Genomic DNA, 16,140 nt, shown 5'->3' on the forward strand with positions numbered 1-16,140 from the left:
ATATTCCAATAAAGCTGTGAATTCAAAAAACCAAATTACCATCAAGGCATATGATGATGAAGAATGCTCATCCAAGGACACGGTCACCTTACCTCTAAGAATTGGGCCAGTTACAAAGGATGTGGTTTGTCAAGTCTTAGATCTGGATCTCACATACAACATATTGCTAGGACGTCCTTGGATTCATGAAATGAGGGAAGTCCCATCGACATATCACCAATGCATTAAGTTTCCTCATAATGGAGTCGAGGTAATAGTTAACGGTGATCCCAATCCGTTCATATATTGCAATAACTTGAGATCACATACTGAGACCATCATTCCCAGTAATCGTGAAGCTGTTCCTTCTTCGGCATACATTGACCCTGAGTCATTAAAACCTTCGACATCAAAACAAGGTGAACTTAAAGGCAGATTTCAGGACAAAGGCATGGGAGAATACACTTTAAATCAGACCATGTATTTATGACAAGTCATGAGCTCTCCAAAAGAATTTGGAAGGCCACATCCTAACAAGCAAACATTCATCATGACACTCAAATGGGATCCTACTACCTTTCAAAGATGGGGCGAACTGGAAGAGGAAGATTTATACAAAATGCTCTATAAAGACATTGAAGATGACACACATGATCAGGTCAGTATACCTTGTGAGAAATATGGCAAAGGCTTCAAGATTCTACAAAAATTTGGGTATGATGGAAAAAGCCCTCTTGGGTTACGCAAAGAAGGCGTCATGGAACCTCTACAACCTAAATTGACTGTAAGAAGAGAACGCTCAAAGGGACTTGGTTTTCTGACTTCCAATATCCACACAAAAAGGACAGAAGAGGCATCACGAATCAAAATTGCCAAAATTCAACAAGAGGATTGCTATTCCACAGACTCCAATGAATGGGAATGGGGTTCAGACAAATCCTCCAGTGACTACGAGCTCACCGAGACATTGAGAGAGCTAGATGAACCCATAGAAGAAGAGGAATTTTATAAAAAGTTCAGAGTTGGTCAAGAAACAACCCATGAGGAGTCTACACAATCCTTGTCTCAAGGTTCTAGGTTGAAATCACATAGGATGAGAACACCTGTTCTGGAATGCGCTACTAGTAATGATAATTTGGACTCGCTCGTGATCGAGAATGATGAGGAGAGTGCCATCGATGACCTCGACGATTGCCTCGATATACCCGAATATAACCATATCTTCACTCTTAGCCCTGCAAACTTACCCGAATATAACCATATCTTCACTCTTACCCGTGATCGAGAATGATGAGGAGAGTGCCATCGATGACCTCGACGATTGCCTCGATATACCCGAATATGACCACAAAGCAGGATACACCATAGAACTCAACAACATGGCATATTTTGGTGAGGGTGTCGGACCTTCCAGTTGCAAAAATGTGAAAGTAAGAACAAATCAAGGGTCTTATGGCGAAAACCACACTGTGGCACTATCTGACCCCAAAAAAGTAAAAAGAAAGGACGTATCTGAGGGTGAAAACCTCTCTGAGGCGCCCGAAGATGGAAGGCTCGACATTCTCCCAGCATCATATGAGGAAAAATCATCCATGTTGGTAGAGGAGACTATCAAAACAAACATTGGTACAGAAGAGGTTCCACATAACATATTTCTGGCTCAATCATTAACAGAGTCCGAAAGATCAAAATTCATAAGCTTCTTCAAAGAACGACAAATCAACTTTGCATGGTCATACGTGGATATGCCTAGACTAGATCCGGATTTGGTAATGCATCATTTGACAGTCAAACCGGGGGCAAAGCCAGTGAAATAGAAATTAAGGAAAATGCATCCACAAGTGGCATTACTAGTCAAAGCAGAGGTTGAGAAATTACTCGATGTCGGATTCATATGCCCAATTGATTACCCCGAATGGATCTCCAATTTGGTACCTGTCAGTAAACCAGATCGTAGCATTAGAATTTGCACAAATTTCAGAGACATCAACAAAGCTTGTCCAAAGGATGACTTCCCATTACCAAACATTGACTTGATTGTTGATCTCACAGCAGGTCATGAAATGCTATCATTAATGGATGGATTCTCTGGCTATAATCAGATAAGAATTGCACCCGAAGATCAACACAAAACATCATTCACTTGTCCATGGGGAACTTTCTGTTGGAATGTCATGCCCTTTGGGCTGAAAAATGCAGGTGCTACATATCAAAGAGCTATGACTACTATTTTTCATGATCTCATGCACATAACTGTGGAAGATTATGTTGATGATCTCTTGGGTAAATCAATAGATAGAGATACACATTTGGACATACTTTCAGTCGTCTTTGATCGGTTGGAAAAGTACAAGGTAAGATTAAACCCCAAGAAATGTGTCTTTGGAGTAACTTTCGGGAAGCTCCTAGGATTCATTGTATCCAAAAGAGGAATTGAAGCGGATCCAGCAAAAGTCAAAGCTATCTTGGAAATGCAACCACCAAGAAATATCAGTCAACTTCGATCCTTACAAGGCAAACTCTAGTCCATCCGAAGATTCATAGCACAACTGGCGGATAAGTGTAATCCTTTTCAGCACCTGCTACATAAAAACATCAAATTCAAATGGGATGACAACTGTCAATAGGCTTTCCAGATGCTCAAAGATTATCTTCTAAATCTGCCAGTTCTGATGCCACCAGTTCCAGATCAACCACTGTTATTATACATTTCAGCTACTCCAACAACACTGGGGGCACTCCTAGCACAACAAATAGCTGACGGCAAGGAAAAAGCAATATACTATATCAGTCGCACATTGGTGGGATATGAGCTAAACTACACACCAATCGAGCGTGCATGTCTCGCTGTGGTCTTTGCTTCACAGAAATTATGACATTACATGCTTACTCATAAGACTAAGTTGGTTGCAAGAATTGATCCATTAAAATACCTTCTCAATAAAGCTACACTTACTAGGCGACTGGCCAAATGGGTAATGATACTGAGTGAATTCGACATTGAGTATGTGGACAGAAAAGCAATAAAAGGACAAGCCATCACAGATCAACTAGCAGATGCTCCCATGATAGATGATGTTCCTTTACATTCAGAATTTCCAGATGAATCCATTTTAATAGTGTCACGTGCAAAGCCATGGCAACTGTACTTCGATGGCTCATACACACAACATGGGGCAGGAGCTGGTATTCTCTTTATAACTCCTCAAGGTGATTCTATACCAAAATCATACCGCTTATCATTTCCTTGCACTAACAATATAGCGGAATATGAGGCATTAACAACAGGATTACGAATTGCAGTTCAATGGAAGATCCAAGAACTTCGTGTTTTTGGAGACTCCCAACTTGTTATCCATCAAGCAACTGATGATTACCAAACAAAAGATAAAAAATTACTGCCTTATAAACAAATGGTGGATAATCCGAAACAGCACTTTACAAAGATAGACTTTGAGCAGATACCAAGACAGCAGAATCGCGCTGCAAATGCCATGGCTACAATTGCTTCACTAATTGATCTACCTCAGAATGAGACCTGCTATGAGTTCTTGATAGACAACCTGTTGGTTCCTTCATATGAGATCACTCCTACTGAAATGATATGCGTTGTTGGTCCCGAATCCCAGTTATATGGTTCCATATTCACATATCTTACCTCCTGATCTATCAAACAACCAACGCCACACTTTCATTCACCAATCCTCTCGATATGTCATTTTAGCTGATATCCTATACCGACGAGGTCTAGAAAGTGATGAAGCTCAGATTGCGTTACGTGAAGTGCATGAAGGGATATGTGGTCCGCATGCTAGTGGTCCTACCTTGGCCAAGAAACTCATTAGGACTGGATATTACTGGCCCAATATGGAAAAAGACTCATATCAGTTTGTCAAGAAATGTAAGCAATGTCAAATTCATGGAGACCTCATACATGCACCAGCACAAGAACTACAACCACTTGCATCTCCTTGGCCCTTTTGTCAGTGGGGACTCGATCTCATAGGCAAGATTCACCCTCCTTCTTCCAATGGTCATAAATTCATTATCACAGCCACAGAGTATTTCACAAAGTGGATTGAGGCTATGCCTCTCACACAAGTCACTGGGAAACAAATTGCTACCTTCATCCTTAATTATATCATTTGCCGATATGGTATTCCTAAGTCCATTATTACTGATAACGGGCGTCCCTTCAAAAATTAGGATGTTCGTGAACTCTGTGACCGCTTCCATATTTCCCATCGTTTCTCCACACCATACTACCCCCAAGGTAATGGCCAAGCTGAGGCGTCTAATAAAACAATCCTTAAAATCCTCAAAAAGACAGTCGACGACGCTGGCCGTAACTGGCATATCCAACTCAATCCAGCACTTTGGGCCTATCGCACAAGTGTCCACACACCTACAGGAGCTACACAATATTCACTTGTCTACGGCGCTGAAGCCATCTTGCCTATTGAGGTCGAGTTACCCTCTTTACGGGTCTCTTTGCAAAACATCATCAACGATGAAGATTACAGGGTCTCTCGCTTACAAGAACTAGAACTGCTGGATGAACGGAGACAAACGGCTTTTAATCATCTTAAGGCTTACCAACAGCGAATGAGTCGTAGCTACAATCACAAAGTCAAGCCTTGCACATTTGAGGTAGGTGACTTAGTCCTTAGAGAAAACCCCAAGAATCAGCAAGACAGAGATAAGAAGGGCAAGTTTGAACCAAACTGGCTTGGTCCTTACATCATCACAGCAGTATATGGCTTTGGGGCATATCAACTCTCTACTACAGAAGGTGAACCTTTGGAGGATCCTATCAATAGCATGCACCTTCGCAGGTTCTACACATAGCTCATCAGAGTATCCTAATTTCAAAAATACAAAAAAATTATAAAACAAAAAAAAATCGTTACTTGGTGAAAACCTGGCAAACAGGCGCCTTGTGACACAAAAAACATTGAAAAATCGAAAAAAGTAAAGAGAAATAATTTCGTCCAATGGTGAAAACCACTTCGGTGGCGCCCTAGGCAAGTACCATGGTGAAAACTGGGTCACCAGCGCCATGCGTAGAGACTTTGCTCCTCCCTCCTTCAGGATTCTCTTTCATCCTTCACTTTGCACACACTCACAACCTATTCATCCATAATAAACTTACCTAGTCCCATCATGGCTTGTTATTGATCTACCCAAGATTGGTTAGCCATTCATAATAAACCTCCCTTTCAATCCATAATAAATCAGTTCCTATCTGTGGCTAAGGCAATTCTTACATCTAGTGATGGGTGTGGAACTGAGAACATCACATGTTTCAAGGAGTACAGTTTCGTCCAGCTTTCTTCAGTCTATCCGCGCACAATCCGCAATAAAGCAACATCTGCATCGCCAGATCTGCAATAAAGCTTCATCTTCTTCGCAATAAAGTATCAATTTCATGGATTCAGTCAGTTTCAGATGAGACACAGTAGCAACAATGGGCTTCAACAAAATCAAATCTTTCAATAGACTCAGACAACATTATGGTTCAGTGTTAATCTATCCCTTTTGTGAAAGTGAACATTGTGACCACAATCAAACATGACTTATACAAGTGACAAGAGACACTAAACTTGAGGACTACAGTGGATGTTGGTGTCAAGTCTTGGTTTTCTTTTGATTTTATCTTTTTGGTGACATGTCTTTTAGCTTTTTCAGGATGTCTTTGACTAGAGATTCTATCTCCAGGATGTCTTTGACTAGAAAGACGAGGATGGGGTATCATCACCTATTTTCTTTGTTGTCTGTGGATTGTCTTTTAGTAATGCTATGACTTGTCCAAGGATATGAGGACACTATGAGTCTAGTATGAACTAGGGCATTCCTTGTTTGTGACTGTCTTATCTCCATGCAAACGGGTACAATGACTTTTTGGGTTGAACACATGCCTAGATTGTCATAACCTACTTGCCATAATAAAGCTCAATGATGATAACGCACAAGAAGCTCTTTCACGTTCATATCTTCTGTCTTCCATCCCCCTTTCTTGATTGACTTCCATCATCCTTCTTGATTCCGCGTAGCCCACTATCACATGACTAAGTATAATGACACACCAAAAACATTTGCATTTCATGTAGTTGCACCTGCATTACCACATATAAGCATTTCATACATACGTATAGATATCACAATTGCATCACATCCTGCACACAACACATGTTAGCACAATTTACATTTGCATTATCATATTCATCTGCATTACATACATTCACATATGCATTAGCATAACATATAGAATCATAAAAGAACAAAAATATTGCATTGCATCATGTAAATATTTGCATCCATATCATAAGCATCAGAACATCTCATTACATAAGTACACATGCATATAGCTGCCGCAAAAATGAATCATCTCTCATATATATAATCAAAAATGTCATGATACAATGATGTCAAAAAATCATATGGCTACAATCACCCGCAGGTGTCTACAATACAAAAAAAATGGTACAACTACTGATACAAGGGAGCCCTCTATGGCTATGATGAACTCCCTCCCTCGAAGCCACCTGGCCTCAACGGAATCTGAGCCCTAGAAGGACCCGCTCCAGGATCACCCTGCCTGTCTAGTGGTGGTGGAGGACCCATGACCCCACCACTAGATGCCTGTCTCCTCCGGCTCCCTCCCGTAGCCGTCGCTATCCGCGATGGTCTATGAAAGCTCCTCGCCCGCTGATCTGCTGGCATGGCACCATAATATAGGTCCCTCTAGTAGGCGATCTCCTCTCTGGCTCGCAGCACATATGCGTAGCCTGCTCCTACATCCTCCGCCGCCTGCCTCCCTGCCCTCAGCACTGTCTCAGCCTCAGTATAGCGCTGAATCGCCTGATCCCTCTCTCGCTCAGTATCCCTGAGCCTGGTCCTGAGCCGATCCCTCTCCCTCTCTAGATCTTGAATCTCATCCGCTTGGCCCTGGCAGATCTCCCTCAGATCCAGCAGCTCAGCCTCCACTGGGTCAACCCCCTCTGCCTCTGCCCGTGGCTCTCCCTCTGCGGGTGCCTGCCCCTGTACCCCTCCCTGTACCTATACTGGTGCCTGAATGGGTGCCTGTCTTGGTACATGCCTAGGTGTACCTATCTCTGTCCCGGTGCCTGTACTGGCACCTGTCCCTGCACCTGTCCCTATCTCTGTCCCTGTGCCCTAGGACCCTGTGCTGCTGGTACCTGCAGGGGCACTCCACCGTGACCCCTCACCACCTGGGCCTGTCCCTCCTATCCCCCATCCCTCCAAGGTGCCACCCTCCTCTCCCCAACTACTCCCCTCCACCGCCATCGGCCTCTACCCCCATCACCCCCACCATCATCGTCATCATCTCCTCCTACCTCTCCCTCCAGTAGCTCCCCTGGATCTGTCAGTCGAGGGAATGGATGCTCGGCCCAATACGCTGTATACTCTGCATCCATCTCGGCGTCCTCAATCTCAGGCCACATGTCCCAGGGAAGGGGTATCATCTCTGCCAGCTGTGTGACTGCCTGATCATATGACAACAACGGCACGAACTACGCCTGATCCCTAACTATGCGGGCATACATACCCGAGCCTCATGGCATCTGCTAGATCCTGCCAAACTGTCTGCCAACCTTATCCACCAGCTGTCTCTCTAGTATGTAAGGCGTCCACCCAATCAAATATCTGCTCCTGAAGGTATAAGGCAGCTCCACTGCATCATCCTCCCACTCCTCGCACCCCAGGTACGGCCTCCAGATGACTACATCAATGTCATCTATCACACGCCTCCAGTGCTCTAACCTGTCAATCCAAGACTATGAAGTAATCATATCATAAAGATGCACAAAGCTCCACCCCTGACCTCTGCCTCTGAAGTGTATCGGCCGTGTGATAGGCAGATGCTCGTATGCCCACACTTGTAGCAGTGTCACTCCACAACCTAGTCCCACTGATCCATGGTAGACGAACTGGTGAAGCTCATAATACAGATGTGCCAAGACACATGGACCCCATGCATACCTGGTGTGCTCAGTCACCAATATCTCCAGTGCTCCTCCCTAGCCTACTGCCAACCCCCATGTCGCCCTGTCCAGACACAGGAACCCACTGATGGCTCCTCCGATCACAGCTGGCAAGGCTAACCCTGTCGCAGTCATGGTATCCCATGCCACGTGCCCTGCTCTCATCTCTAGTCCGAGATCCTGGAACACCCGTCTCAAAGCCTCCCTGTCTCCGTCACGATCGTATGGGATCAGCTCTCCATCAATCGGTATATGCAATATCCTGTAGACATCCTCGAGGGTCACTGTCATCTCCCCCATCGGCAAATGAAATGTGCATGTCTTGGAGTGCCATCTCTTCGCCAGCACAGTCAGCAAACCCATGTTTGCCCAAAACTCAGGCACATATAATACGTGTCTCAAACCCATCTCCTTGATGGCAGCTCTATCCTGAAAAGACAACTCAGGTCACAACCTCTGTGTGGACAGGAATCTCTCCCGTGACTCTAGCATAGGCAAATACTCCTGCAGTCAAACAAATCAATCATATCAGTCATGGTGGCATTCCTTGTTCATCACAAAATGCTACTCGCTATCTCAATGCATATGCCTATCTATCCTAGTGACACTCACTGTTCATCACAAAGTGTTGCTTCTATCCTAGTAGTGCTCCTTGTTCATCACAAAGTACTACGTGTGTGACATTCCCTGTTCATCACAAAGTGTTACTCACATTTAGCACTCCCTGTTCATCACAAAGTGTTGCTCATCCTTTGGGTACTCCCTGTTCATCACAAAGTACTCTATCTTGGTGCTCCCTGTTCATCACAAAGTGCCTTGATCTATCCTAGTCTTCCTAGAGGACCTACTTGAGTGTATCCTCTCAGCAGCTTATCCAATCAACAGTGTATGTTCATCACAGAACTGCCGATTTGACCTAGAAGACTAAAAACTTGCATTTTCTGACATAAACGCGCTTTAAACTCACAAACGCGCCTCTTGACTGTACAAGCGTGCTTACACAACGCAGACATGCCTGTTTGACATAAACGTGCCTAAATCACTCACAGACGCGACTTTGGAACATAAACGCTCCTACAGGACATAAACACGCCCGCATCAAGCACAAATGCGGTTCCAGACGTAAATGCGCCTGGAACTGACACAGACGCGCCTGACGGACACAGACGCGCCTAGCACCGACACAGATGCGGTTGCACGTTCTTGCACTTTTTTGTGCCCTATTCCTAAGCGCATTTATTGCTAAACTACCATGCATAATGACAAAATTGAAATGCGTCAAAGTACGAGGAGGTTTGGTGGTACTTACCGGCTCTCCTGCCTCTGCTGGCCTCTGAAATCGGCGAACGCGGTCGAATCTGTGTACGAAGGCCATCGCTGCTGACTGTTGCTGCTCTTTTTCTCGCTCTGCACTGTGATCTCATGAAGGTGTGGATGACAATGAGGATGTCTTTTTCCCGTGGTCTATTTTATAGCCTACCCTAGCCCTTGCCTTCATTTCCCGAGTCAGTATTCTTCATCCTGTGACTTTGTCACTTTATCCGGTCAATCCATTCTAGCCTTTCTTTCTTATCAAGAGATTGTCTGCAATCTTTTTAGACTTTTTCATCCAATCTCTCGAGGGGGCATATCATTCCCATGCTGGGGCAACTCTGTATCAATTCATCTTATCTTCTTTGAAACAACGCGACAAGCCGCATTGTCTCAAAGAGGGGCAAAATGTAGACACCTAAAATTGTCATGTTTAAATTAAATAAATATTTTATTTATTTAATTATCTAAGCCTAATTCTTCTATTAATTAAATAAATCCTTATTTATTTAATTAATTCATTTATCCTCTTCTAGCATTATTTCTCATTTAAATAAATACATTTATTTATTTAAATTATCATTTTCCTAAATTAAATAAATATCTTATTTATTTAATTGATCCCACTTCTACTATTAATTAAATAAATCCTTATTTATTTAATTAATTCATTAGCTTTTTCTACACATGACACATGTCATTCATCTCTTAATTCCTACACTACCTACCTCTTTCATTATTTTGCTATTTCTTCTACCTACCCTCTAATCCTAGCCGACCTCCTTTTTACACCTCTCAATCTTATCCCTCCATTTCATATTGTGTCTTCTATTTAAGGAGATGCTTCCTTCATTATCAAACCCTAATGATGAACCCTAATCATTCATGCTAATGATCTTTCATGCAACTTGCTACACTACGATCCTACTTGCAACCACATTCCGTTCTTTGTTGAGCTCTTGTGCATACAAAAATCTGAGAGCAAATATATCAAGCAAGATCAATGGAGATAGGAAGAATGGAGATCAAAACCCTATTGGACATGTGATGGTATAATCTTTGTGATTTCATTTGATTTGCATTGTCTTAGGTAATCTTCATATGTTATGGTGGATCTTTGTTGATTGTTAGGCTAGGGTTTTGTGGTTGAATCCATTTAGTCTTTCAATATTGTTATTATTGTTATCCATTTTCACCATACACAGGATGTTAAAGAAGTCAAGGATTTCATTGAGGTCTTCGATGGTATCATTTTCCATATAGACTTGCTCATAATGTCACTACTCATTTTCCTTGGTGTCATAGATATTTTGTGGACCAAATTCAAGCGGTCTAGATTCTGTACTGCATTCTTCTTAAGAGATGGGTGTATGATTGTCCTTTGCACAAATATCTTCAGTAATGTTAGAATAGTTGCCCCATTCATATTCATTTGAATTAGTCTTAGAGGTATCATCCTAGATTCTATCAGTGCTGTGAACTGGTATGTTGTAGGGTGAGAACAGGTTTTTGATGATTGATACAAGTTGGATAGTTTTTTCTGATTCTGTGTCAGATCCTGCTTCCACTTTTTGCATTTGTTCATATATTGTCTCTGCTCGAGGAGGAATAATACAATCAGAAGGTGATTCCTCTTTGTCAGATATTAGTTCTTGAATATGATGTACCTCTGCACAAGGTGTTGCCTTCTTTAGATTGATGGGCTTCTCTTGATGGTGCTTTTGTTCTTGATGTTCACGTTCCTTACATATGTTCTCTGCTGACTCAAATAGTGCCTCCTACCAGGAGTCTTCCTTATACTTCTTCTCTGCTTTCCATTGAGGTTTTTGATGTTTGTGTGGTGCTCTCCTTGGTAGTAGAGTGAGTTCAAATACCAATCCATTTTTGTCCTTACTGAATTGTGAAGGAGGATTCAATGGTTTTGTGATGCCTTCCTGATGCTTACCAATAGGTCCTTTGCCATTGTACCCCATTTGCTACATGATTAAGTAACCTTTTCCATACAAGTGTGTTGGTATAGCTACTTCCACAATAGCTGCTCTGTCTTCATCCTCATCTTTGTATAGCCAACTAAGGATGTCCTTTTCCTTGGATTCATGTGCTAGAGTGCTGAGTTGGATGAATGTACCATCAAACTTGGTGATGGGTTGAGTTGCTTGATGTGTTGATTTTGTAGGTAATCCATGAGATCTAGGTGATTTGGCAAGTTATCCAAACACATGGGTTCTAAAGAGTATTCCCCCATGCCTTGTTCTTTGATTTTTATTTTTTGCTTGAAATCCATAGACAGTGATGTAGACTTTTCTTTTTGAAGATCTAGTGTTGAGGAATTTTGTTTCTCTCTATTATGCAAAACCAAGTTGTCTTGAGCTGCCCCCATAGCATTACAATGCTGAAATGGATTATGATCAGCTGATATAAAAACCTCCTGCCCATGAAAGGGAAATTTAACACACTGGTGATATGTGGAGGGTACTGCTTTCATTTCATGTATCCAGGGTTGACCTAATAAGATATTGTATGTGAGGTCTATGTCTAAGATCTGACACATAGTATCCTTTTGTATCAGTCCTACCTGAATTGGCAACACCACTATTCCTTTAGATGATCTTTCCTCATCATCATATGCCTTTATGGTTATCTTCTTGCGTGGATCAATAGACTCTTTAGAGAATCCTAATGCACGGATAAGTTTTAAGGTACAAATATTAAGTTGAGCTCCTCCATCTATTAATACTCATTTAACTCGATGTTTATAGACCATGACTTCAATATGGAGTGGAGTATTATGCGAATGGCTTAAAGAGATATTATCATGCTCCAAAAAAGTGAGGTTATGAGGCCCTATCATATGAGCCACCATGGTTTGGAATTTGTCAGCATCCAGATCTTAAGGTACATTTGTTTCTAATAATGCTTGTTCCAATATGTCTTTGTATTTTGGTGAAAGTTTTAGCAACTCAAGTATAGATATTTGAGGAAGATTTTTGCATAGTTGACTAACTAGATCATATTGAATTTTGGGTACGGTGTTTGTTGTTGACATATGTCCCTTCAAGACATATTTTTGAGCTCTGGTTGTTATGTTGACAGATTCATGTTCTTGCCTGTCTTTGATTGTGATAACATTGACTTGATTGTCCTCAGCTAATATATGATTGATGGTGTTAATGTAAATGTGATTGATATGAGCTCCACGTGTATCGTTTGAGGCTGAAGCTTCGTCCTTGTTATAGTTTGGGAGAGGATTTTTGAAAGCTCTGTGCTTACAATTTGTCTTGAGACCATCGAATGTTAAATCACCTCTATCGATCATGTCTTGAACAATGTTTTTCAGCCTCATGCAATCATTTGTTTGATGACTTTTATTGCAATGAAAATCACAAAAGTGTGAGTCATTCCACCAGGGTGGTTGGATTGGTGGTTCAAAGTTGCTGATTGTAGGTAAAGAGATAATTTTGTTTGCTAGGAGTTCTCTAAATGCTGACTCCAGTGTTTTCCCTAGTGGTGTGTAAATGCATTTTGGAAAGTTGTTTGTGTCACCCCGTGAGTTTGGATTAGGTCCTCGATTGGTGCTATTGTTTTGGGTATTGTTGGTGTTGCTTGTGTTGAGTTGATCTTGATTGGTGTTCGGTGCATAAGTGTTAGTGCCTGGGTTAGCATTTTTGGGATTCTTTGTAGCTTGAGGATTACCTAATAATGTGAGTACGGGTTGCTTTGATTTTGGATCATTGGATTTATTTCCTCCTTCATTGCCATAGCTTTTGTTTCTAGTCTAGAATCTGGATTTGTCTAAGTTGTTATTGTTTTGGTTTTTGTAACTAGATGAACTTGTTCCTTCTTTGAAGAATTTCAATGTTCCTTTCTTGACACACGCTTCTTCTACTTGGTTCCCATTCTCAATCAATTTAGAAAAAGATGGTATGCATTGGAGTTTGAGTCTGTAACTCATCTCACTATTTAAGTTATCAATGAAAATTTCCATCTTTTCCTTTGTGGCACATCTCGAGGATATCTTAAAACCATACGCCGCCACCATTGAAGGAAGACCATGAATGTTTCATTGTTTTTCTATTTGGTGTTTCAGATGTCTAACATGGTGATAGCATGTTGAATGTTATAAGAATATTGAGTTATGAATTTGTTGACTAGTTCATCGAATGATCTAACGGGAGGTGTGATTTTGGATAACCATTCCATTTTTTGCCCTCCCAAAATTCTTGGGAATAACCTCATTAAATAAGTATCATCATGAGAAAATTCAAGCCTCATTGTATAGAATTCTCAAACATGATCACGGGGATCGCTTTTTCCATCATATTTGTCAAATTTGGGAACATTTGAGTTTGGAGGAAAAGGTATCATGTTCAATCTTCTATCAAACGGATAAGGACAAATTTCAGTTAATGAATACCATACTATTGTCCCTTGTTGGATGTCTTGCATTTGTCTTTGTAATATTTTGCATTTGTTGAGTAAGAGCAATCAAAGGTGCATTATTTTGCCAAGGGAAGAATTCTTCCCTTGCATTAGTTCTAGGTTGAAATGGTGTATGGAATGGTATGTTTTTCTAGGGGATATGTTGCTCAGGGATGTTTTGTTCTGTCATATTTTGTTCAGGTATGTTTTGTTCAGGAATATCTTGCTCAGGGTCACATGCCTCTCCTTCTTGTTGTCGTTCTTGATATTCGTAATGTTGAGATTTTCTTCTAAAAATGTCCATGTCAAAGTCTTCAGGAAGTTTAACCCCTTTGCTTGTGAGCATGAGTAGGTATTTTTCCTTGTCATTTTCCATGAGTCTTTCCACAAGTTTTTGAAATGAAGCGCTTTCTTGACATTCTTGAAGAACTTCTTCAGAAATTTTGGCGTCCTCTAGATTCAGATGCTCGAAAGGATTTAATAATCTTAGATTTGTGCTAGATTCTGATTGCATTTCGCTTTGTTTGTTTTGTTGAGAGCAAGTAACAACAGGCATCTAGTAGAAGCTTTTTGTGACAAAAGGAATGAACTCTTCTTCAATGTTTTGTTTAGGAGTTGGTGGTTCAAATCGGGGTATGTTGTAAGTGATGCACTCTTTAGGAAAGAATGTTGGATTGATCTTTCCTCCATGATTTTTTTGTTGATTGAATGCAGACTTCTGATAGAATGCTCTACTCCTTAATGGTTCCTTGTCAAATTTGTTTGTTTTGTTTTGAAGATATAATCGTATATGGTGAAGGAATGTTCGATGAGATTTGAAGAGTTGATGATTGATGTATAAAAATCTATTTCTTTTGGCAAGTTCCGAAGAAATCGGTTGTTGTTTCTTTAACTTAATGTTATGATAAATATTCTTTCTTCTCAGAATATGAGGATTAGTCATGCACAAGTGATCAATGATTTCCTTTGATTTGTTTCGAATTCATTTTAGCTTGTTTTAAAAACTCAAGTTCTACTTTATCAAAGTGAAGGTTTAGATGCCCCCTCATGACAAAGCATGTCAAATGATATGGAATAAAGTCTCCCAATATGGAAACTTGATTTGACAACTTGGATTTTTAAACAAGTGTGTTTTGGGATAGAAATCTGTTTGATTTAAAGGACCTGTTTTCCACTTGTGATGATGTTTCCTGATTTTGATAGGATAGATATGTTTATCTTGTGACTAGTTTTAGATTTGAGACAACATTGCTTGATGGAAATTTTCTTGTAGAAATAGCTTTTGATACTCTATTTTTGGTTTTTCCGTTTGATGAAGTTCAGGCTGATGAATGAAAGTTTCCGAAATTGTTTTCAAATTTTTCAAAATTTACCTCTGTCTTGCCCCCTATTTTTCTGGTTTTGACTATGCACTGAAATAGAGACGCTATGCGCTACAGAACATTCTCAAAGCGCTAATGAAAAGACCCCATGTGCTAATCTAATGTTTCAATGTGCTAACTAGTTAAAATTGTTTTACCTCTGTTTCAGATTTTGTTCAAAAGGTCATGCGCTAATATGGGCCTTCTACGCGCTAACAGTTAAACTCTACGCATTGAAGTTTGGTTCTCACACGCTAAGCTGATGCTTAAATGTGCTAAGCTATTTTCAAAACGTGCTAATTGCAACTGTTGATTTTTAATTTTGGGTGAAGCGCTACTGTTAAGACTTTACACGCTAAAGATAAGGTTTAATGAGTTAAAATATGGTCGCTACACGCTAAGATGTTTCTCTTATGTGCTAAACTGCACTAAAATATATTGACTTGGTTGTTTTTCTATAATTTTGAAATTTTGTCTTGAGTTTTTAGTGCTAATAGATGATTTTCTGAAGTAGTAAATGAAAGCATGGCACCAAAGGGACAACCATTTTGCTTAATCTAAACAATGAGTGTATGTTCTGCGATGATGTGTTCAAATCCTCAATGTTTCAATAGGTTTAGATACAACATGCACTTCAATCAGACTCTTTATTCAGGGATCATAAGCAATATCATAGCCCACTAGTCTCGATACTCTGTCAGCTCAAACAACCATGTCACCCCCTAGGGGGCACCCATTTTTTTGCTTTTTGCCAGAAATTAACTCAAAGTGAATTGTTTCACAATTGAGTAGCTATATTGGGAGATATATGGTGAGTAATCTTGGGGGCGGATTCTTCTCCACCCTTGCACTATGATATTGCAAATGTCTGGTTACTGACTTGGCTCAAAGTTTCTATGCTAAGGTTCGTAATCAAGCTTCATGCTCAACCATTAGTGATAAATGCCTTCAGGAGGCTTCCCAACCTTTAGAACAAAGGCTTTACGTATCTCAAGGATACTGGGGGAAGGCTAGTCGCTGCGCGCAACCATTGAAAAGGACTTTCGTCACTTTCCACTTTTGAT

This window comes from Cryptomeria japonica, chromosome 6 (assembly GCF_030272615.1).
Source record: "Cryptomeria japonica chromosome 6, Sugi_1.0, whole genome shotgun sequence".
Lineage (NCBI taxonomy): Eukaryota > Viridiplantae > Streptophyta > Pinopsida > Cupressales > Cupressaceae > Cryptomeria > Cryptomeria japonica.